This window comes from Podarcis bocagei (genome assembly GCF_964188305.1).
Source record: "Podarcis bocagei genome assembly, chromosome: 15".
Taxonomy (NCBI): Eukaryota; Metazoa; Chordata; class Lepidosauria; order Squamata; family Lacertidae; genus Podarcis; species Podarcis bocagei.
Genome location: NC_138141.1, coordinates 27763767 through 27785176, shown reverse-complemented (window position 1 = coordinate 27785176; position 21410 = coordinate 27763767). Strand labels below are relative to the sequence as shown.

Sequence of the window (21410 nt, the reverse complement as noted above, 5' to 3'; positions counted from 1 at the left end):
TAGCCATATCCTTTAAATGTTAACCTTGTATGTGTAACACAACACAGTGTATATATTGTGCCTGAACTTGGTTGCGGTTACCTGGCGTTCACTTACAAAAACGTACAAATGCAGAAAAAGGTGAGGCTACACTGTCATACTATCAAAGCACAGACATGTGCTCAGAAATACTTGGGTTTGTGGCACTAGTTTGCAAGTGGTTATTCAGAATCATTTGTGCATTGGGTATGCAATTTATATTTTGTTAATAATTGCATAAAACATGCAAGGCAGATGAGCCCTGGGCCCTCTCCCTGATTGACGAGTCCTAGTAATTTGTATTGGTCTTCCCCTTACCATTATTGGCCCTGATTGCTTACATTCTCGTAGTGTAACCCACTTTATGTGGATTGATCCCCCTCTACTTGTCATTTAAATGCTTCTGGTGATGTGAGAGTTAATCCCCAGATCTCTGTAGATGCTGGACGAAGCTTGCTTAATTTTTTTAGCAACTGTTTCCCTGCTTTCCCCCCTCTTTTGAGGGTACAGAAGAGGTCACATCTAATTAGTGATTTCTTTATTGCATATCAAGTTCATTGTGCTTTTTTTCTCCCCCTTAGAAAAACTTTGATGCTCTTTTGATAGACTCCTGGTGCCTTTATGACGAGGCCTAGGTGCTTGTAATAGAGGGCATGTTAAACCTCCATCTCATAGTTAATGTAATTTTGCTTTCTTTGTGTGTCTTTTTTTCTAATCCAGTAGGGAAAAAAACCACCTTAATGAACTCTGCATTAATCGCCTATGTCAAATCCTTACGCTAACAAGCAAATGAAATCAAACAGGCTCCCCCAGGGAGTAGTGGCAAGTCAACACACCATCCATTAAAATGGTAATTTTGCATTTTCCACCAAGACGGCTGTCGCTTCATGCCCCCATGCCTCTTGTTAATGCTTTGGTCTTTTAAATTACAGCATTAGGAATATACACAAACATTCATGTGTACCACCCAGCCTTTATATTTGTCTTGGCGAGAGGTCACCTATACCAATGGGTGCATGAGGGGGGCTTGGGAAAATTGCAAATGAGATATAGGACCTTTTCGGTTTCCGAGACAGCTGTATTTCCATTACTGGGAGTTCTCTGTGCTCAAACAATAATGTGAAAATGTGAGTTTGTTAATAGTTTTTGAAAATGAGAGAAAAGTACAAGTCACTTGTGTTGCCAATGTTATAATGGTAGGCTTTTTAAAAAGGGGTTGTGCTGGATAATTTCCCATTTGCATTTTGGGGTGGAAAACACAGATGGAGGGAGTAGAAATATTTTCTGAAAAGCACTTTAGTTGTTCAGCTTTTGTACATCCTGTTCAACGGAACTGTCCAACCAAAGCTGCTATTTTATCACCACCACCCTTTGTCTGTAATTTCTGGCCAGTGATGAACCATGTACCTGCAGCCTCCTGTTGATGTTCCTCCCAAATTAGACCCTGGCTCCTCCTAATCAGACTGATCATGGGCTTCTCTGTGGCAGGAAGGGCTTGCAAAACAAAATCTACCTGAGCTCTTGGGTTTTTGGTCTTGAGCCTTGCTCCTGACTCCTAGCTAGACTTTGTCCTCTTATTATGAATGTTCTCCAGTCTTGACTCCTTGCTCATTCTCTGACCCTGCAGCTGAAATGAACTGGCAGAACTACGGGGAGGAGGATCCCAGCGAACGGTGTAGCTGGGACTGGGACACATTGGGGCGAGCTGGGGATGGGGAAGGAGAGGTTGGTGTTGGAAGTGCTCATAGGGTGACAATGGATGACGAGGGGCTGGGGGGCAGTGCATAGGAACCAGAGTAGCAGGACCCATCACCAGAGCCAGAGGAGCCCCTGTCTCCATGAGCACGGTGGGCTCTGAGGCGTAGGGAGCAATGGGTGGGGTGCTCCAGGAGGCTGAGGCAGGGAAGGGCCCACTGTCCAGTTCTGTAGCTGGCCAGGTGGGGCTCACTAGCTCTGGGAAGAGGTGTTCAGCTGGAGTAGACTTGGAACAGGTGAGGGTCCCATCAAGCCCAGATACTGCAATCAACATGCAATATATAAAAGGGCAGAAGAGCTGAGGTACTGTGTCTGTTCAACTGCCCATGTTGATGGACCTCAGCTTGGATGCTCCAGGATCTTTATGGGACTGTGCTTTGGACTTTGGACTGACCCTGGACCGGGGACTTGACATACTAACTTGTCACCAGGTAGGCCAGGTAGGCATAGCCTCCTTTGATGCTGATTGGCCTTGGGACCTGGTTTCCAGCTCCTGGCTGTCTCCAGAAGGTTGACCATGACCAAGCCCTGATACACTCTCACTCACACATACCCATAGGTTATCGCTCCTTCCTGCTTCCTGGATACGTTACAGTTGAGCTGGTATGCCTCTAAATACTAGCCACTGGAGAACAGTGATGGTTGGTACCCATTGAGATTGGTAAGGTGGAAAGCAGGGAGCCCAACAGTAGGTGGTGTCAGAGCGAATGACAGGCAGGGTCATCTATTTCTAGTTTTGTCCCTACCCTCTTCCTCCTCTCTGCTGAGTTCTATAAGGGGCAACACTGAGACTACAAAGGAGAAAGCGGGAAGCCAGGGCCAACCCCCTGAGCTGGTTGTAGGTACGAAGATCAAGCTGATGGGGGCTGGCTGAGAACAGATGATGGTTGGTGGGGCAGTGCACCATTTGCCCTAATGGACCAGCCACCACTGCTGAAGACCATGAGCAGGAGAGGGCTATTGTGTTCATTCCCCACTTAAACATCTGGTTAGTGATTGTGGGTACAGAACGCTGGATGATGGGATTTTTAGCCTGATTCAGCAAGGCTCTTATGAACAAGATTGAGTCACTATGGTAATTAGCCAATCAGACTTGGGTATGTGGTGATGATGTCATGGAGGACACATGAAGGGGACGGAGAGAGAGAACATGAGAAGACCATGGTTAGGTGAACCCTTTTTGCGCACAGTAGCGGGGAGAGGGGACGCGGGTGGCGCTGTGGTCTAAACCACTGAGCCTAGGGCTTGCTGATCAGAAGGTCGGCGGTTTGAATCCCTGCGATGGGGTGAGCTCCTGTTGCTTGGTCCCTGCTCCTGCCAACCTAGCAGTTCGAAAGCACGTCAAACTGCAAGTAGATAAATAGGTACCACTCTGGCAGGAAGGTAAACAGTGTTTCCGTGCGCTGCTCTGGTTCGCCAGAAGCAGTTTAGTCATGCTGGCTACATGACCCAGAAGCTGTATGCCAGCTCCCTCGACCAGTAAAGCGAGATGAGCGCTGCAACCCCGGAGTTGTCTGTGACTGGACCCAACGATCAGGGGCCCTTTTACCTTCACCTTTTAGTGGGAAGAGAGATAATTAAATAGAAGGGGACATTTTTTGGACATTCCTGAAAAACAGTGAGTAGTGTTGACTCATCCCTAATTATTTATTATAGCTTATATACTGGATCGCCACAGGGATATCTCTTGGTTTGCAGCTATTTCGAGACACATTTCTATGAGTAAAGATGTCATCTAGAGATGCAACTTGTCTTTCATTCACTGGCCTAATTTAGAAAGAAAGCTTTAAGATGTCACCGAGCAGAAGCAATGGCATGTGATGAGTTATGCAGCAGAGTGCAAAGGTACAATTTCAAGTTTGCTGTGTGTTGTCAAATGTACTAGCAGGGATTAAGTTTGTGAAACTGCAAAATTAAGGCTGTGTTATTCTGCTCTTTGGAGAGATGAGGCTGAATCAGAAATCCCCCGGCATAGCAGTTGCAATTTCTTAGGCAAGTTTCTAAGCCATGTGATCATGGAAAATCACTTCTAATACTGTCTGCAAGAGGCTCAGGAACCAAGTGGGGATGATCCAGTGCTAATCCACCCTGCAAATTCAGGATAAAAATCAAAATACTAAGTACTGGCAAGCTGCAACTAAAGATTCAGCTAGCTTTTTCGAATTAGGATCTGTCTTTGTGCTAGAAAGTCCTCCTCTAAGTTGAGTCTCAAGGCAGACAGGCAGCCTTTGTTAAGGGAATTGTTTGGAATGCTTTCTGAGTGGCTGATGGCAATGGACTTTGACAGAGACCCCTCTTGAGCTTCCAGCATATCCGCAGGAGTTCCACCTAAAAGTACTGAATTGCTACATGCTCCCCCGTTTGCTAGTGGTGAGAAGCTCCTGGGGCAGAGTTACCAGGTTTATAGTGCAATCTGACCTCCTGATCCACCGTAGGAGCTAACTCCTAGGGTCTATGGGGGCTTTGGCCCCCACAATAAAATATTTGAGGGGGCCTGGCCCCCACAAAGTTGATTGGCATTCCGATTCAAATCATGTGTGCGCACTGCATTATGTGATCGATGATGCAGGGCTTACCTGGGCCCCCACAATATTTTTGCACCCTGTGATCCACCATGCTGGAGGGGGTTAGGGCAATGGACTTCAGCCTTCGTTCAGTGTAGGAGCCATTGGTTGGTTGTGTAGTGGTTAGAGTGTGGGCCACTCTAGCAGGTGGGTGGGACAACCCACAATTCAGTCATCTGGCACCATATTTAGATCAGGTTCAATAAATTTCTGACCATTGCTATGACAGAGGAATCAGGAGCACACTCTGAATTTGAGGTTTTAATTGGGCTGGAGGCTCCTCAACACTGGGCTCATGAGTAGCAGTGGCAAATAATGATAAACAACTCAGAATGATTTTCACATTAAAATGAATAAAAGCATCAAATAAGTAACAGACAAGACATAGTACAAAAGGAGGCCACAAAAAGAACGCAGAAAATATAGGGATGCTTCCAACTAAGTTCTACTCAAAGTAGACCCATTGTAATTAATGAATGAATGTGAGTAATGTCCATTAATGTTAACTGGTACTCTGAATACAACCAGAATTGCATGAAACCCATAATTTCACAGTGGCAGCACAGATTGCCTTAACAGCCCAACAAGATACCTGGTTACATTTTTATTAAAGTGGTGCCAAATTCACCCAAGTTTTGCTGGCAGAGGCGGTTCTGACCAAATCCCAAAGTTCAGTTTTGGAGGAGCAAGACTTGGTGGCTACTGAGTAATGTCTATATGCACATAAACCAGCATATGTTACTTTTTCTTCCCCATCCCCCAAGAGATTTCTTTCCAAGCAGGGGCAAGAGAAGGACCCCATAAAGCTGTCTTCCCTCTTTCCTGTCCAGGCATGATACAAATCCAGCTTGATGTTCCCACTGGGAAAATTGCCAATGGAGCTAGTGCAAGAGGCAGGACTGCAGAATAAGGATTGATGGTAGGGCATCTTTCAAGTAAATGGTATCTCCAAACACTTTCCAGAGTTAAATGATACAAGACGGCGGATAATATATGGTGTAAGTTACAGAAAAAAGTGGCGTGAAGATATTGCACAGAGAATAAATTAAAGCCTTCCTCCAGGAGGAAAAAAATAATCCATAACGGGTAGCAAGTGAGCAGGGAAACAGCAGCAAGGCATGGAGGATGTCACACAGAGGAGATGGAGAACCAGCCAGGAACAATCTTTACTGGCCCTATGTATTTTTCCCCCGTCCAAGAAAGATGACCAGATGCAAAGTTTGTATAGAAAACAGAGTTTAGTCAACTTTCCCCACCTGTAGGGTTGGTTGAGGAATTTTGTATTTGTGAACTCTAAAAGGAACTCACTTGATCTTGCCTCCCAGACAGAGGTGCAAATCAGGATGCAGCTACCCTTCAGAATTTGCATTTCTTCAAATATTCCAACAGGTCTCGGCTTGAATAAAGCATCAAAATGCATTTCTCTGCATTAAAATATGTGTTTTAAAATATGCATTTCTGGCTATATTTTATATAGGAATACATGCTTCTAAGCTTCTGTTTGCACGTGTTTAAATTGTGGGAAGGATTTCAGGAGAAAAGGGTGCGTGGATGCTACTCCATAGAGACCTATCCCTCCCAAACACAAGGCTATTCCACAATCAGCTGCCTTGGGGGAAGGATTATGATGGCTTTGACTATGTTAATATTATTAATTGTGGTTTTTTAAAAAAAAAATATGTGGTTTTAATTGGTAGTCTTCAACAACATTCTACTCAGATGAGACCCACTGCAATTAATGGGCCACCCAAGTTCACCATGTTTATTGATTTCAGTATTCTGGTTGTCTCAACTCGAAAAGAATATTGTAGAGTTGGGAAAAGTCCAGAAAGTCCAGAAAGGTTCAAGGTGATGGAACAACTCCCCTAAGAGGGAAGCATTTGCGGCTTTTTAGATTAGCGAAAATGTGGATGAAAGGTGATATAATGGAAGTTTATAAAATGATGCATGACATTAGAGAAAGGGAGTGAAGATTCTCACCCCACTTCTCTCATAACGTTCAAACATGGACATCTAATGAAATTGAATTTTGGGAAGATTCAGGACAGATAAAAGAAATTCATTCCCAGTGCATATTTAAACTCGCTTCCATAGGAGGCAGCAAGGACCACAAGCTTGGGTGGCCTTAAAAGAGGATGGGCATATTAATGGAGGAGAAAGCTACTAAGCTTTGATGTCTATGCTCTGCCTCCACAGTCAGAGGCAGCTGCTGGAAACTGCAGGAGAGGAGAGCATTCTTGTGTTTGAGTTGTGCTTGTGGGTTTCCCACAGACATCTGGTTGGCCACAGTGAGAAGAAAATGGTCCATTGGCCTGATCCAGCAGGCTCTTATGTTCTTAATGGGTCTACTCTGAGTATGAGTTGTGTTTGATACAGCCTGAAGTTTCTCATAAGCTGCTTTGGAAAGATGGTCATTCTGGAAGGCAGGATATAAATAACTGTAAAATATAAATAAATTTGGATGTGCATATTTTGGAAATTTATTTTTTTTAGAAAAACATATTTTTTAGATGAAATCCGTTTAAAAACGCACATTTAATTGTGCATTGTTATGCACATTTCCATATGGTTTTGTTAAAAAACAAACATCAATGCAGAAATTATTGAGAATATGCATGTGGATGAAGACACAGGAAGCTGTCGTTAACTGAGTCAGGCCACTGGTCCATCTTGCTCTGTGTTGTCTACACCGATTTGCAGCTGCTGTTCAGGATTTCAGGGTGGATCTCTCCCATCCTTAGCTTGAGATGCTCTTGCTTGCACCTGGGACCTTTATCATGTAAAACAGATGCTTTACCACTGAGCCACAGTCCTTCTGTCCCATACAAAAGTGCCACAGACAAGAAATAGATGGAGGAATTTATTCCTGTTCTCAGTCTCCTAGGGGTGTTTTTCATTCACAAAAAGCTTAGGAGACTGTTATGCATTACCAGTTTGGTCCTTGGAAAGGTTGAGGAGGTTATCTTTTTTTGTGAGGGCCAATGCGGTGTAGTGGTTAGAGTGTCAGACTAGAACCTGGAAGACCCAGGTTCAAATCCCCATTCAGCCTAGAGCTCACTGAGGGACCATGGCCCAGTCACATTCCCCCAGCATAACCTACCTCACAGGGCTGTTGTGAGGATAAAATTGGAGAGGGGTGTGTACGCCGCCATCTTGAGCTCCTTGGAAAAATGGTGGGCTATAAATACAACAATAAATAAACAAAATATTACATTTGCATCCCACTGTTTCCTCCAAGGAGTTTAAGGCGGCACACACAGTTTTTCCCTTCCCCATTTTGTCCTCACAACAGCCCTGCAAAGCAGGTTATGCTGAGAGAGTATTGCTGGCCCAAGGTCACCCAGAGAGTTTTGTGCAAAACATCTTTACAAGCTAATTGCCCAGAGGAAGTGCTGTGGGGAAAAAGAGAAACATCTTGTTCCTCACTTCACCAGCCACATGTCTGCTTGCTCAAGTTTGCAAATCACTCTCTGAAAATACAGATGACTCTTCCCATCAATGCATCTTTGAAAACTCAAGTCATCTGTTTGTGCTTTCCTAATTCCCGCTTTCCCTTCTGATAAGATAATGAGATGTGAATGTTCGGTGTGTTGACAAGCTGCTGTCCTACAGCGGGAGAGAGCCCCAGAGTTCTCCGAAGCTGAGAGCGGAGATTAATTAATGCTAAAAGACAGCGCTTGATGTGGCAATGAAATCTCGATTATAATAATCTCTAATTATCTTGTAGCACAACCGCCTTGTCACTTCCAGGTGTCTTTCAGCTACTCTTTCACCCCCAACCCAAGCCTAAAAAGAAATCTGATTCGTTTGAAATTATTTGCTAACATTGAATGGAATGATCCCCAGTGATACATCCACCCTCTTCAGCTTAAGGGAAACAAGTGTCTAGGTGATGTCAACTGGGAGAGACTTTGTAGGGTTGATCTACTTAGTCAGAAAAAGGCGTAAGATGCTATTCTCCCGGCTGGTACCACATCAGAGTGGAGGGAGCCATGATGATGTCAAAACCACCTGTGGAGTCACAGCTGTTAAGTAGTATGTCGGGGGAAAGCATTGTTTCAGTTTGGTCTTATTTCTGATCTTCTAGTTTTCTACAGTAAGAGGGGTGGGGGCATTCAAACTATGAAATCAAATAGTTGGAAGCCTTGTAGAATGTTTTGCTCAATGGAGGAACTGCAGAGCTAGAGCCTCCTGAACAGATCATAGAATCACAGGATTGCAGAGTTGGCAATCCTGCAATGCAACCTCCTGCAATGCAGGAACGACAGCTAAAGACTGTTATCTAGTCTGTGCTTGAGGACGCCCACCCAAAGAACGTCCAGTTGTTTACCATCAAGTTGTTTCTCCTAATAGTCAATCAAGATTTGCCCTCGAGTAACATAATCCCAGCACATCTGGTCCTGCCTTCCTGGGAGCAGCAGAGAACATTTCGTCTCTTCTATTTGGCAGTCCTTCAGGTATCTGAATAGAGCTGATGAAGAAGAGGGTGGACTTCTCTGATGCTGATCCTTTATTGAGCTCAGCCTTGGGTCCCACTTCCCTAAGGGCTCACATCCACACTTACCTTTTGCCCCACACTTTCTAGGCAAAAGTCCACGCTTTAAAGTAGCACTTTCTCCATAAAAACTTGCTCTTTAATGCTAAGTCAAACAAACAGCAATTCGGTTTTTCAGCGAATTGCCGTTTGTTCTGATTCAGCAGTAGAGAGCGGGGGGGGGGTTGTGGGAGAATTGCTGCTTTAAAGCATGGACTTGTGCCTAGAAACATAGCACAAAAGGAAGTCTGGATGATCCCCAACTCCCTGTATTAACCAGAACATTCACAAATTTGGAATCAACACCTGCGCACTGGGCTATAGCTTTTACTTCCTTCTGCTCACTTGTGCACATTAAAAGTGCACAGGTTTCCATTGAGAAGACACACACACACACACATTGTAAAAGTTCATTTTAAAATAGTTCATTCATGGTTTGAGACTCTTCTTATGCAGTGTCCTGCAGTTCCCATGCAATGATAAAATACCACACACTATCAAGCTGTAGCCAACTGCAAGGCTTCAAGATTGCTTTTTTTGAAGTGTTGCATCGATACAGATAACTAAAAGTATACAATGCTGGGTTGCTGCACATGGTTGCTTTTGAATCTGTGTGATTAACTGAAAATAGAAACTTTCTCCTAGAAGTGCTAGACAGATAAGCCACACCCAAACTTTTTGAGCTCTAAGAAGCTTCAGAACAAAGGTAGCATGGGCTGAGCAATACTTTATGGTGAGGACCATATTGCTTTAAAAAAAAAATGCCTTTCTTAGCCAACCCAACTAACCCTAGGCCTTGGAAGACAGTCTGCATGTTGCGCCTTGCAAGTCAATGAATAGATCAGAAGCTATTTCAGATGAAGGAATTTGAACAAGTTGCAGGACCAAAGGGTCTCATGAAAAATTGAGCTGAGATTTCATGATGGGTTAATAGGCTACTATTTTGGCTTTAAAGTGTGCGTTGCTGAGATGAGACCAGATTAATGAGGGGGACTCTGAGAACGTTAACCTCTCTTGTTGAACAAAAGCATTGACTGCATAGGACTGGCTCATTTGCCCCAGTTTCATTCCAGCATTCCTTGTGCTGGTCGCCAGACACCAGACGAGAGCAGAAATGCTCCATCAGTCTGGGGCAGAAGACATTTTAGAAGGAGATTTATTAAAGAGAGTAGAATCTTAGCAAGATCAATACAGCAGAGGTGAGTTTTCGTCTTAAAATTGGTTCTATTGAGATCTGAACTGAAGGTTCTTTAATAATTTTTTTTGCCTTGAGCTGAAGGATTCCCAACACCTTGTTTCCTCCACTCATTTACCTTTCTCTACTGTCACCTATTTCTGTGAACCTGTCCACAGCAATCGCACCTAAGGGGTACTAATTTTCTCTTCATTGAAGTTCCTTCCTGCTCTGAGCATTTCCTGCTTTTGCTTCTGCTCTGCTTGTGCTATCCTGAAACCAGGAAGCAGAGGGAGGAAGTACAGTGGTACCTTGGGTTAAGAACTTAATTCATTCCAGAGGTCCATTCTTAACCTGAAACTGTTCTTAACCTGAGGTACCACTTTAGCTAATGGGGCTTCCCGCTGCCACCTCCCCCCACGATTTCTGTTCTCATCCTGAAGCAAAGTTCTTAACCAGAGGTACTATTTCTAGGTTAGTGGAGTCTGTAACCTGAAACGTCTCTAACCTGAGGTACCACTGTACCACTTATTGCCCTCACCCTGGTGTCGCCTGCTAGAAAGTGGGACGTAAACTCTCCTCTGGTTTGATTCTTCCCTTGAACTGTAGTTTAAATGTCTGCTTGCCTGATGGAATTATCTCCCCTCTCCTCTCCCTGCCTGCTGCTCTGGGGGTTCCACAAGCTACTGAGACAATTTGGGATATATGTGGGCGGGGAGGGGGAGGAGGAAGAGGTGGGAACACCTTGCACAAGCAGAAGTCCTTGTGCAGTCTTTCACTAGTAGGACCAATTAGTTGAATCCAGCCTGTTGTTGTTGCTGCTACTGTTAAATGTGGCTATCAAGAGTAGTGCAACCAACCAATGTGAGATCCAGTCCTAGTTTAGGTCAACATCTCCCTTGTAGGTTGCCAAGATACAGAAGTAAATAGAGACAGTGGGGTAGCAACAGTGGCGTAGCGTGGGTTGTCAGCACCCGGGGCAAGGCAAGTAATTTGCGCCCGGGGCAAGGCAAGTGCCGTATTTTTTGCTCTATAACACGCACCCGACCATAACACGCATGTAGTTTTTAGAGGAGGAAAATCCGTATGCATTCCCTCCATAACACGCACAGACATTTCCCCTTACTTTTTAGGAGGAAAAAAGTGAGTGTTATGGTGCAAAAAATACGGTAATTTGCGCCCCCTAACCCGTGGATTTGCGCCCCCTAACCCTAACCCTCTGATGTTGCGCCCAGTGCGGCCGGCCCCCCCTGCACCCCCCACGCTACGCCATTGGGTAGCAACATACTACTTTGGGACGCCAGAGAGTTTCCTAGGGATAGCAGAGATCGCCCACAATTGCAGCCTATGTTCAGCTTCTAAGCCTTAGACTTCCCTTCTCTTTCAGGAAAGGGCTCTAAGCAAGGGCAACGCAAGCTGAATCCTTACTGGAAAACCAATATACAGAGTTATATATAAATAGAGGTCAGATTTTCTGACATGCTTTATGACCCCAGGCAATCCTCTTTCATTATATTGTGCCCAAGCTCTTTATCTGCCTTTAAAAATCTAAGTCTTAGATGTGTAGGCTATATTTTCCTCTGCATTTTCTTTCACTTTGGAAATTGACAAAGAGCCAGGAGCCTGTGGAACCAAATGCTTTTTGTTCAAAAACAAATCTTTTGGTTGGGTTGAAAACCTGTTGCTCACTACAGTGACTTTGTCCCAAGGAAGCTACGTAGCTCAACTTTCAGCCTTGAACGTTCCCATTGCATTGCCTGTTTTATGCTCCTGCTGGTTTGAACCTGGTCAAATTGGGGTACTGCCTTCCCCAGGGTCTTAGGCTCTCCATTTCCTATTTGCGTATCCAAGAATGTAGTCAGTATGCCTCTGAGTACTGGTTGTTGGGATTTGGACGCGAGAAGAGTGCTGTTGTGCTCAGGCCCTCTTTGTAGGCTTCCCATCGGCATTTGGTTGACCACTGTGAGAACAGGATGCTGGACTAGATGGGCCACTGGTCTGATGAAGCAGGGCTCTTCTTCAGAATGCAAACTATCTTGAGACCCCTTAAACATCAATGCTATCTCTGTAACTTACCATGATGGCTATGTTCTACCTCCAATGTTGGAGGCAGTATGCCCCTGAATACCAGTTGGTAGGAACCCAAAGTCGGGAGAGTTCTGTAGCGTTCAGGTTCCATTTGTGGGTTTCCCATGGACATCTGATTGGCCACGGTCAGGGGCCAATGAAACTAATGAAGCTTAAACTTCAGGGCCCCCAATTCCTGAGTCTTTGGTTTACATTGCTTAATTTTGGTGGGTCTGGTAGACCCAATTTGAGTCACTCAACTCAAATTGATTATTTTGTTGTTGTATATATTTCAACAACCCCGAATTTGGAGAGTCAGTAGCACAGATGTTGTAAAGGTGTGATGATCTATCATGGATCATCCTTACTAAAGAATATAACAGAATATACCCAGACCTCATTGCTGGTTGCAAAGGAGCCCCCATGACAATTAAAGCTCCAGGGTCCCAAAAATGTAGGTCCACCACTGGCCACTGTAATAATAAGTTATTGGACTATATGGGTCTTTTGTCTGATCCAGCAGGGCTCTTATGTTCCTATGATATTTAAAGGAGTGCAGATTTTAAACACCCCACATCTTAGTTTTGAGACTGCCAAAGACAGAAAATTCTAGGGATATGTGTAATGTTCATAGTTGAATCTGTTAGTATGCCACCTTGTGTCATCACATGTACAAGGCATGTATCTTCCTTGATCACATGTTACTCCTCCTTAGGGCAAAACTGTGCAGAAAGGAGTGGAGCAGTGGTTTAAGTCCTGCCCCCAGCATTGCATTTCTGAGAGGTGGCATTGTAGCCATCTTTGAATATCTAAAGGACTGTCATGTGGAAGATGGAAAAAGCTTGCTGTCTGCTGCTCTGGAGCAGGACCCAAAGCAATCGATTCAAATTACAAGAAAATAAACTAAATATTAGATGTCAGGGGTTGGGAAGAGAAGGAGGAGTGGTGGAGACCTCATCCCTATCCTGACCCTTCCAGGGAGGAGGGGGAAGACAGTATAGATTTACAACAGTGATTTACAGGAGATCACAGCTCAGAGGCAGATGAGGGGAAAAGTTGGGAAATAATGGGAGAGGAGCAGGCAGAGCCAAAGCAGCAGCTGGCTTTAACATTGTCACTAGAAAGCATTCCAGACCCACCATCTCCCAGAATCCGGTGAGCCTTAAAGGTAGGAGAGCAAAGAGCTCAAAGACAGAGGGCATGTAGAAGCACCCGTAGAGATGCTGATGACAAATGAGGAGGTGCGAGAGAAGGTGGAGATTTACTTGGGACATATACTGGGTTCTATAGCCTCTCTCTGTAAAGAAACTTTTCCTTGTCTTTATACTTTCCCGGGCAACCACCCGGGAGCTGCTGACAGCACCCTGACAGGAATAACTTTCTGGTGGGAAGAACTCTTCAGTAGTGGAATGGACTACTTCAGAAGGTCGTGAGTTTTCTTCATTGGAGGTTTTCAAACAGAAGTTGAATGGCCATCTGTCAGGAATCTTTAGTTGTGATTTCTGCATTGCAGAGGGTTGGACTGGACTCTTGGGGCTCCTCCTAACTTTACAACCCTACAATTCTATGAATGAAAACAACAACAATAGATGTAATACTAGAGGTAAAACAACAGAGAAGGTTGCCAAATTTATTGAGAGAGCAATGAGACTGAGAGCTGCTATCTGAATGACATCAGTGTCGTCACCCGGATTCCTCACCTAGGATCTTCTTATTATTATTATCATTATGCTTTATTATTATTATTTTATTACCTCTGCCAAGTTTTAAGTACTGAGATTATTAATTTATCTGCATCTGGTTATTATTATCTTTCTCCCTGTCCTGACCATCCCTCCGAGGTTATATTTATATGTGTTTGTCCTTTGATGCTATGGCTTGTCGGCTACGCAAATCAAGTCTATTGATTGATTGATACTAGAGGTGGAGCTAGAAGCATGCCCCCATTTCTTCCTCAATACATTTTTACCTTCCCATGTTTAACACATGAGCAGGAGTAACCACAAAAGCATAGATGGACTTTTCACGATAGGATCATGATAGGATTTTCAAAAAGGTTTTATGACACACTACCGTCATTGAACACATGCATACATGTCCTTCTTCTTCTTCTTTCTCTTCTTCTTTGGCAATCACTCATAGCTGAGTAAGATTGTCTTCCATAGACATGGTTTTAACAATGAGTCCGTAAGTGACTGTGCATATATGCTTGTGAAACATGGACCACTTATAAATGCCATCTCCAACTCCTCAAAAGATTCTATACATGTTACACACTATTGCACACATAATACTCATTACTCCCTTGCTTTTATTTAAAAAAATCATCCCTGTCCGTTGGCCATGCTGGCCAGGGCTAATGGGAACTTGAGTCCAACAACAGTGGGAGGACACAGGTCAGCCCTTCTGGGGAGGTGATATGGAAAGAAGTATATGAAAGCCTATGCCAATTGGAGAACCTACTGACTCTCCCTAAAACCATCCTGATGGCATTGACTGCAGCCTCTCAGGTGGGCAGGAGGAGAGGAGAGAGCTTCTCTTCTAGCAGATAGCCCTGACAAAATCCTGGGTAATATTGTTGGGTATATATATATATATATATATATATATATATATATATATATATATGTGTGTGTGTGTGTGTGTGTGTGTGTGTGTGCGCGCGCGCGCACTGAATCGAAGATGCACACCCAGGCATCCAGAAGGCACATGAATAATTGCTTTCTCTTCTCGTTGGGGAATTGTGACGAGAGTCTCTGACGCCTTAAATCATATTTATCTGTTTAAAATTGCTCTTGCCAACAGGAGCCCAAGAGAGGAAGTGGCTTGCATTCTGAGGCGCTGCCCCTGTGGAGTGGCCACAGCGTGCTTGCAATACAGAGGCATGATTTGCATTCTGTTTGCTCCATCTAGCAGTGCATAAAGGCAGCTTCATTTCTTCCCCGGCATCTCGTTGTGTTTGAAAGGAAAGGCTACGTGGCTGCGAAAGGTCTTACTAGGGGAATAGGAGAGGCACAAGGCAGGTTTCGCCATGCAAGGGCTGGGATGACAGGTTGCACTTGCCTTCTCTGTGCATTGTACTTGACCATTTCTGGAAATGGAGACCCCTGAAATGAAAATGAAAACAAAAGTGTGCCTTTATCTGCTTTCGGTATCACCAGTTCTGTAACTGCATGCATGTTGCGGATAATGTGGAACTATTCTTAATGCCAATGCAGTGGGCTCCACGAATTGCATACATTGAGTCCAAACTACTCACTGTTCTTTGTGAAAGTGACTGAGGCTGTCCAAAAAAGGAGGAGGAGGAGCTTATTGTCAGGTGTGTTTTTTTTGGGGGGGGGGTATGCTGGTCTATAAGGAAGAGAATTGTACAGCATGTGCTTTGCACACAAAATATCCCATTTGCAATCACTGTCATCTCCAGGTAGGGCTGAGAAAGACCTGGAGTTCTGTAGAACTGCTACCAGTCAGTGCAGACAATGTTGTGTAGTGGTTAGAGTCTTGCCTTAAGATCTGGGAGACCATCCTCACTCAGCCACAAAGCCCACTGGGTGACCTCAGGCCACTCACCCTCAGCCTAGCCTACCTCACAGGATTGTTCTGAGGATAAAACAGAGAGGAAGAAGAACCATGAATGGCACCTTGAGCTCCTGCGAGGAAAAGGTGGTATAAAAATATAATAAAAAGTCAGTAAATAGGTATATGGATGAAGGCTCTGACCGTATAAGGCAGCTTGCTGTGTTGGTTTCTGTACCTTTGACTTGCTCCTTCACATAGTTGTAGCTATTTCATCACGTAGTGAAATCTGGTAGGCATAATGTCATCCTTCATTTGTCCCTGATTGGTTGGCATCACCAATAAGACTTTCACTCAGGTTCCCTCTGCATCATGTAGTCAAGCCTGCTTGGCTATGGGAACAATGGCTGCTTCATTATGTGATCCCTGGTTGTCTGGAATCCCTTTTGGGGCTGAGGTAGGCAGGAGCTGCAGGGTGGATCGCAAACCCTGTCATCTGTAAATGAGACCCACAAAGTGTTTAACTGGATGGTATGCTAGGGTGGCTGAATTCTTCATTCCGTACTGCAGTTCCTTAATTTGGATAAGTGAGTAGATTATTATTATTTTTTGTACAGGTTTTCAGACTAATAAACCTGAAATATTCTATGCATCTAAATGAGTTGCTGTCCTATGTTCCTGAGACTGATTTAAATCCCATGCCATATCTGCTACGGGGGGTGGCAGTGTGAGGGAAGGAGGCTGATGGGCAAGATACAGAACAGAACCATTCAAAGTCAAGTGTAACAAAAGTGGCCTTTTATATGTGTGATCAGATTTGTGGCTTTGCAAAGAAACAGCGAGACCAAAAGCAAAAAAGCAAAAAAAAAACAAAAAAAAACCCACCACCCCTCTTGTGTGCTGTTTTTGAGTTTGCAGATCTGTTTGCAAATGAGGCTGGGAGCTCTCTGGGTATAAAAGTGGATGCTTGGCAAATCCTATTTCACTTCGCCAGTGAGCTGCAAAAGTATTGGATAATGGGTTATGTGTTGTAGATCTGTTTGATTGCATTGTGTTGCAAAGTGGGAATTGTTTTGCAACATAGATTCTTAATCACTGAGGCATCTATGATTGCGTCGAAAATTGGTTGAAATTGAAAGTTAACTATACTGCAGACGGCTTATTCTAGTGTATAATTGAAAATAAATTCTAATAACTCCTCTTGAAAAGAGCTGCCAAGAGGACTTACTAATACAACCTCCTTCCTCTACACCCTTTCTCCCCCCACCCCTGTGAGTTTCCCTTATGCATAGAGTAGCAATGGGAAAAGGGGCTCATAAAGCAGAACACAGCATGACATGTTCTAAATGGAAGGGAACTCAGTGAGCTTGCGAGCTCCTGTTCTCTCCCTCTCTCCATCCTTGATGAGGGAAACTCTGGTGGGTTCCCAGGGAATTCTGGGAATTGTAGGTCTGGGAGGGGAATAGGGGTCTCTTGGCTCCCAGAATTCTTTGGGAGAAACTTTGACTGTTCAAAGTGGTATCATCGTGCTTTAAATATATGGTGCGAAGGTGGCCTAAGAGGAATAAGAGTTGTAGTTGTAGTTCCTCCACTTTCCCACAAATATTCTCCCCTTTTGAAAACAGAAACCAATTTTCTGCCACTTTCCTGGTGGTGGGGCAGAAGCATCTCGGAAACTTTTCAGACGGGGGTTGATACTTACTTTTCTGAGGAGATTGATGCTTCCATTCCTGGCTCTCACCGTGAAGTCTGGCTAGCAGGAAGTTGTGAGAGGGAGGCATACCCTACTTCCTGCCACCCACAGTTCCCATAATGCCTTGGGTACAGTGTGACATGACACTGCAGCACCCTCAGGGGTGTTCCAAGAAGTGTGGGTGACAGGAAAGTACAGAGAGATCTGTGCTACAATGAATGTGATTTTTATTTACAAGTTAAAATAGCAAGGAGGTACGAGGGCAGAAAAAAACTTTGGCCATCTCATGAGATTAAATAAGGTAACCCTCTCCAAAAAAAATTCAGAGAAATTTCTTTCTGCCATGATTTTTCAGGAGAGCTTAATTTTTTCAGGAAAGTTTAAGTTTGCCCCCAAAGTGAGTGGCCAAAATAGAAATTATCTGCATCACTCTAAGAGTTGTAAGTTCCTTTAAACTGTTCCTAATTTTGTGTTTTAATGTTGTAACCCACCCTGGGACCTTAGAACAACTCTGAAGGATCAGGCCAGTGGCCCATCTAGTCCAGCATCATGTTCTCACAATGGCCTACCAGACACTCCAGTGCAAAACCCACAAGCAAGATTTGAGCGCTAGAGGACCTTCCCCACCTCTGGCTTCCAGCAATTGGTTTTCAGAAGCATTGCTTCCTCTGACCGTGGAGCCAGAGCATAGTAATCTTGGCCATTGACAACCCTTACCAGAGATGCCAACAAGCACTGAAGATTGAGGGGAAGGGGTTGCACGTGTGACCTTGAGTTACACTTCAGGAGGAGCCAGGGAACAAAGCTGAACACAGTGGCCTGCAGTTCTTCCTCTCTTGTGCTTGGCAAGGGTGAGGAGGAACTAGCCACTCAAGCCATGCTGAGCTCCGCGCTCAGCCTCCTCCACATTGGGTGGGGGGTTAAAAATGCTCAGCCCCTTGGAGTTGGTGCATCTGGCCCTTACAGTGAAGGACAGGTTATTAATTATAATAACAGAACACGGATGGAGAACCAGATTTTGCTGGACCACAATTCCTATCATCCCTGACCATTGGCTAGGATGGCTGGGACTGATGGGTGTCCATCAACATCTAAAGGTTCCCCATCCCTGCTCTAGAATCAACATTTCATACCAGCCTTGCTAACTTCCATCCCACTGTGCAAACCTCTTCTTCCCGTGGTGGCATTTACCTTTTGCAATTCTGAATTCATTTTTTTGCTCCATCAACGGGTCTGGTAGAAGCATGCAATTGATGCTCTTGTCTTGCATCTCCTGCTGACTGTCAGAGTTTGTGTGTTCATTGCATCCCTCCCCTCCCCTCCCTTCTCTTCCTTCCCTTGTTCTTAGCCATCATTTCCCCTGAACTGGAGCCAAGTATCAGCAGACAGCCCTGGAAACAGATAAGATGCATACCTTGGATCTGGGAGAGAATTATTGCATTGTTTTCCCAGGGAGGCAGCCAGAGAGATTGGGGTCTTGTTTGCTGAATATTTCAGCTTTTTTGAGGAGCATTTGTGGCCCATTCTTCATATTCCTGGTAGAGACTGCTGAACAAGCAAAAAAGGAGAAGATCTTGCTTTATTCTCCCGTGATCTAAGCACAAGGTGGAGAGAGGTGGGATGGTGACAGGGGGAAGACACCAGCAGAATGAAAAGGCAAAATTTTAACCAATGAAAGGGAATGCATTTTTAAAATCCACATTGGAGCCCTAACCTGCAGAGTTTGCTGGCATAAAACAAAGTGGAGGCCAAACGCTTCCCAAAATTGCAGGCAAGGAAAGGGAGAAATACATGCTAGTACTGCAGATCAATTATGGACTCATTCATACTTACCTTTCCCCCCACACTTTCTAAGCACAGGTTTGTGTTTAAAAGTGCTGTATCCGAGCAGTTTTTTATTTTATTTTGTTTGCCCCAGTGCTTTCCCTGCGAAAACCCTGTCTTTAACTCTGAAGTAGAACAAAAGACAATTCAGGTTTTGAACAGATTGTCATTTGTTCTGATTCAGCAGTAAAGAATGGGTTTTCATGGGGAAAGCACTGGGGGAGGTAGCACTCTTACTTACTTATTTCACCAAACCTTTATTAGGCATTACAAGTATAGGCCATCATAAAACATCCACATATACAAAATTATCATATATAGAAATAAACAGCCGTGTTCTGCTAAATAGTGCCATTCACCACTCTAAGAGATACTATTGACAAAAACCTCAGCCCCCCCTTGCAGTTACTTCTGGGTTGATGTCAGACAGATGGAATCTGATATTTTCATTGTGCCGTGATGTGAGAATACCCAAAAAAGGGGATAGCACACATTTGCGTAGCTGGTTGTACAATGGAAAGTCGAAAAGGATATGTTCTACTGTGTCCAGCACATTTAAAGAACATCTGCAATGTCTATCATTTCTGGGGCAGTTTAAATATCTGCCCTAGACAAAAGCGGAGGGGGAAACGTTCAGTCGGGCTGACATAAAGGCCCTGCGTTGGCTGGAATTATTAATTTTGAGATAGTATATGTGCTGCCGAAGCGAGTACAAGTACTTAAATATATCTCCAATGCTACAATACACCTCAAAACTGGATTCATAAGAATCGAGGCCAGAGTGCGGCTCACCACTCTTAATTTTTGGCTGAGACTAGCCTCTCTTCCGAGCGGCCTTGCTTCCTTGACTATCAAAGACGATTTCCAATCGATATGGAAATGAGCAGTGGATAATATAATAACAACTCTAGGATTCAATTCACAGTTCTTACTTAACATGGGGAACGAACAAGCCAAAAACATTATTAAACAGTTTGTGGTAGACATAGAACGACAGGCAGACCTAGCCAGGTCCCCATAATTTTTAGTTAGCGAAACTAGAAGATACTCAACTTCCCAAATGCCGTACATAGCTAACCTTGAAATACCAAAACAACGAAGGGCTTTCACCTTGATCTGTTGTCAAGCCCTCCCTTCAGCAGTTCAGGAAGGCCATTATAGGAAGATACCATATGAGCAGAGGAAATGTCCATGTGGCTCTGGGCAGCAGGAAACAATGGAGCATGCCCATCTTCATTGCCAGTATTACATCGACATTCGAGCCAGGTTTATCCAGGCCATCCTATATAAGTTCCCTGGGCATTCAGAACAACACTACATCTCCCTATTACTACAGGACGAAAGCCCAGAAGTCACATATTTAGTCGCCAGATTTTGCGCTGCCATGATAGATAGAAGGATGGTCTATGCTACAAATCAGTCCTAAATAGAAGGCCCATATTGTTAGATCCATACTTCTGAAGCCCCACCCCATACAGCTGTTCTTTTTTAACTGATCTCCTTTAAATTTTCCTTATAGGTTTTTATTCATCCATCACCTACGCTTAATCAAGTATTCTATGTAAATGTTTTAATCTACGTTTGGTTCTTGTTCCCAATTAATTTAATAATTATCCGCTTAGAGATATTGTTATGCTATTTATTTAGGTGTTTTGCTTATGCTGGTCTGTGACCGTAATAAAGTAAATTCAGTTCAATAATTTTGAGATGCAGCATAAGTGACTCTGTCGTATTTAAACCGTAGAACTTGGAGAAGCAAATTTTATTTACAGCTGGCTCGATGTTTTGTTTTTCAGTGTCCCTTTGAATTCTGCAATAAATATATTGCTCACTTGAATTATACAAGGGTTCCAAGTCAGTACCGATAGACCTGATTTTGCAATGCAAGGGTTGGAACTACAGCGGTACCTCAGGTTACAGACACTTCAGGTTACAGACTCCGCTAACCCAGAAATAGTACCTCGGATTAAGAACTTTGCTTCAGGATGAAAACAGAAATTGTGTGGTGGCGGCGCTGCGGCAGCGGGAGGCCCTATTAGCTAAAGTGGTACCTCAGGTTAAGAATGGTTTCAGGTTAAGAACGGACCTCCAGAATGAATTAAGTTCTTAACCCAAGGTACCACTGTATCTGGATTTATAAGAGTCCTTAAGTAAGTCAGAGAGCACTCAGACACAGCACTTTAAACTGAGGAGCTATGCCTAGAAACATGCCACAAAAGAAAGTCTGGACAAGCCATGTTTTCTTGTCTGTTAAAAATAATCATA

At 44.0% G+C, this 21410-nt stretch overlaps 1 protein-coding gene and 2 long non-coding RNA genes across 10 annotated transcripts in view; 1 reads left to right on the top strand and 2 right to left on the bottom strand.

The window, feature by feature from the left end:
- The window catches only part of NTM (neurotrimin), an 825333-nt gene that overhangs the window by 217926 nt on the left and 585997 nt on the right, over positions 1 to 21410 (top strand). The gene's annotated exons all lie outside the window — the stretch shown is intronic.
- Positions 1 to 21410, bottom strand: part of LOC308574727 — a 284187-nt gene that overhangs the window by 228737 nt on the left and 34040 nt on the right. The window lies entirely within an intron of this gene.
- Positions 14870 to 17369, bottom strand: LOC308574035. The gene is made up of 3 exons (XR_014002316.1): positions 17331 to 17369; positions 15833 to 16124; positions 14870 to 15219 (listed from the first exon to the last, which is right to left on the bottom strand). It is a non-coding gene; the product is annotated as an uncharacterized lncRNA (long non-coding RNA).